The following is a 3,586-nucleotide window of genomic DNA, read 5'->3' as shown; positions in this document are numbered from 1 at the left end:
GCAGGAATTTCCCTTGTTCTTGATATTCAAAGTCATCACACAAATTTTATTCCTAACAGTTTCTGTATGGTTATTTGTATGGCCTCTGATAAATTTATTATTTGTAGACTAAGATTTGGATAAAATAAGGTTACTTATGTCAAAAGCAGAAATAATCTTTTGACTTTATTGCAAAACTATAGAAATTATGCCTCGACGTGAGTGTTCTAAATAGTTCTCCAGAGAGTCATTTTTACTTTCGTCTTGATATTCAGGAGTAATTTAAAAAATGTGGATTCCACATTATGGCTCAGATTACATTACCGCGTAGTCTCTTTAAGTAATTGTATGATCAGAGCATTATTAAATAGGTGAGTGCATATACATAGGAATATTGAAAAAGAAGAGGCTTATAACTCATGCAGCTAACTGAAACTCGGTGTGGTTTATTGGGTCTTGGTTTATTAGACCGAAGCTACAGCCTCTATATAAGAGAATTTCACTCCATGTGTTTTCCCATATATTTGTCATGTACTAGATGACTTCTAGTTTAAGATGTAGGGAAGTGATTTCTCGCTGATTTCCTGAAACGTCACTGTCAGCATTTGGCTTTGCAGGAGCCTTTTCCCGAGAACGGTTCTCTGACCCTGGCCCTCCTGGTGTTACGTACACACCTTCAAGGTTTTACGCTGCTGTTCTGTTTTAGCTGAAAGAAGGAAGAAAGCTGGAAAACAGAACAATGTTGAATCTGAGAATGAGAATTTAAAGTGAAATAAAGACTCACGAAAATTCACAAGACGTATGTGAGGACTTCCAGCGCTGGCTGGGAGGCATTCTGCTAGAAAATTTCAGTATTAGGTGCCTTTGGTGCTCCTAAAAGCTGTCATAGCCGAGGAGGGGACACACGCCATTTACTGGAGAGGTGGGGAAGCAGGCGTCCACTCAGGGCGTTCAGGGCTGTTGGACACACCGGATTCTGTGGGGAGAGGAGCTGAGTGGAGAAGGTTCTTGGTGGTGGCTTCTGGAATTGACTCTTCATTCTGCTTCCTGATTTAGCCATTCTTTTACGGTGCTTTTTAGTTGTCTTCCCGTACAAATGTCAGTTCAGTACCTGTCTGTTTTACAAACTTGGGTTTAGAGCAAGTTACAAGGTAAACCTTTGGCGATGGTTAATTCGCATCGGTGCCCGCTGAGCTGTGCATTCAGAATGCCTTATGGCAATATAAAACTTTGCCTTTAGTTAAGGTCTGTTTATCAGTTTAGTTAACGTCTATTTCGTCCATTCTTGATCTTATCAGAAGCAGTTTGACTTTAAGTACTAATATGAGTAATTTAAAGTATTCTTTTCAAGAGAGATGCGTTCAGTTTATGTCATTTATGGTACTTTTTAAAAAAATAATTAGTTCATTTTGACGGTATTTATTTATTTTTTAATTTGACCAGAGAAGGGCAGAGCGAGAGTGAAAGTGAGAAAGAGAGAGAGAAAGTGAGAAAGCAACCTGCCAGGTCTGGGACTCAAACTGTAGTCAGTCATGTGGGAGTCCAGTCCTGTCTGTTTTACAAACTTGGGTTTAGAGCAAGTTACAAGGTAAACCTTTGGCGATGGTTAATTCGCATCGGTGCCCGCTGAGCTGTGCATTCAGAATGCCTTATGGCAATATAAAACTTTGCCTTTAGTTAAGGTCTGTTTATCAGTTTAGTTAACGTCTATTTCGTCCATTCTTGATCTTATCAGAAGCAGTTTGACTTTAAGTACTAATATGAGTAATTTAAAGTATTCTTTTCAAGAGAGATGCGTTCAGTTTATGTCATTTATGGTACTTTTTAAAAAAATAATTAGTTCATTTTGACGGTATTTATTTATTTTTTAATTTGACCAGAGAAGGGCAGAGCGAGAGTGAAAGTGAGAAAGAGAGAGAGAAAGTGAGAAAGCAACCTGCCAGGTCTGGGACTCAAACTGTAGTCAGTCATGTGGGAGTCCAGTGCCCTTAACCACCACGCCACCTGCCTGCTCCATTTGTGTTACTTCTTAAACACAGGTAGTTTCGTGTTTTAAAACGGTATCTGAGAAGGTAGCTGCCCTGTGCCCAGTGATTGTTAGGAGACCGAACCACCATGAGCGCAAAGCTCTTTCGAGTCCGGTTATTGGTTCTGTTGGCCCAGTTCTGGATTTGCAAGAACCCAGGAAGCTAGTTGGGTCCTAATGGATGTATTCAGAGTAGTCATACTTAGAAATCGATTATGATAGGATGACAGCTGAAAGGGGATCTCTTTGAACTTACTAGCCTTTTTTGTGTTTGCTTTCGAGGTTAAATGAACTACCTAGCTATCTAAGTATGGAGGAAACGGGAGTTGGTAACCAGAGCTGCTCAGCGAGCTTGAACTCGGAGCAGGGGACATGTGAAAACCATGAGTGATATTTCATCCAGACGGAAAAGAAATGTCTTCATTGTCTCCACACTGTCTCCATGTCTGGTGAAACATGGCTGCTGAGTGTGTCATTGGATCAGTACTGACACCATCATACGGTTCAGTTTTCCTTAGTTTTTTTCTTTTAGAGAGATTTTTGCTATAGGGTGTATCTACTCGCCAGAGAGACAGAGAGATAGAAAGCGAGAAATCACCCCCCAGAGAGGATGGCCATGCTGCAGTCACTTTCTCCTCCATTCTCCACTCGGGATTTTGGGCGCACATGCACACGCACCTGGTGTGAGTTTCAAGCCGCCGGGTCTGGGACTCAAACCAAAGTCCACTATGTGGGAGTCCAGAAATGTAACCATTACGCCATCTGCTGGCCCTCTGTTTTCCTTAATTTTAAAAACTAATTTAGAAGCTTGTCTGGCCTCTGTTATGTTACCACAAAGGTTACTTAAAACACTTTAGGAGTTTAGAGAATTTGGACCGTAGCCCTGAGGCTGTATTGACGAGTGTGGGTGTGAGCGTTTCCCCGCTTCTCCGTCCTGTGTCTGACTGGCCTCAGTTATGGCGCTTAGCAGATTGGCTACCGTAACTGGTGCACGTCTTTTACAGATGTAGCTCCGAAGGGCTTAGCATTGTCCCTGGTAGAGTAGAGGCCCTAGATTATTTTTTCTTTTCTTTCTTTACAAAATAATAAATAAAACAGCGGGACTAGCAGTTAGCGTAATGGCTATGACGCTGGACTTCCATGTAGTTGACCGTGGTTCGAGTCCTGGACCTGGTGGCTTAAACTCACGCCAGGTACATGTGCGTGCATTGCGGCATGGCCATCCCCCCTGGGGGTGATTTCTTCCTTTCTGTCTCTCTGTCTCTCTCTGTCTGGCGAGCGCACCCGCCCTGTAGCAAAAACCTCTCCAAAAAAAAAAAAAAAACCAGCTTTAGTGAGATGTAATATATTGAGATATAATTCACCTTTGTAAAATGTACAACTCTGCTTTTAGAGCATCATCATGACCTAATCCAAGAACGTTTTTATCACCCCCAAAAGTAAGCCTCCTGCCGATTCGCAGCCGCCCCCATTCTTCCCTCGCCCCAGGCCTAGCAGGCATGGTCAGCTTTCACGTCCCTGGATTTGCCGGTCTGGGTATTGCCTACAAGTGGAATGAATGGTTTATGGCTCCTCGCAGCT

The 3,586-nt window shown here is 42.5% G+C and overlaps 1 protein-coding gene across 1 annotated transcript in view; it reads left to right on the top strand.

Moving 5' to 3' along the window:
• Positions 1-3,586, top strand: part of LOC102499793 (ubiquitin-conjugating enzyme E2 E2-like) — a 228,494-nt gene that overhangs the window by 1,351 nt on the left and 223,557 nt on the right.

Source organism: Tupaia chinensis, unplaced genomic scaffold (genome assembly GCF_000334495.1).
Source record: "Tupaia chinensis unplaced genomic scaffold, TupChi_1.0 Scaffold148626_1, whole genome shotgun sequence".
NCBI classification, from domain to species: Eukaryota; Metazoa; Chordata; class Mammalia; order Scandentia; family Tupaiidae; genus Tupaia; species Tupaia belangeri.
Note: the sequence above shows the minus strand (reverse complement) of the source record. Positions and strands in the feature narration are given on the sequence as shown.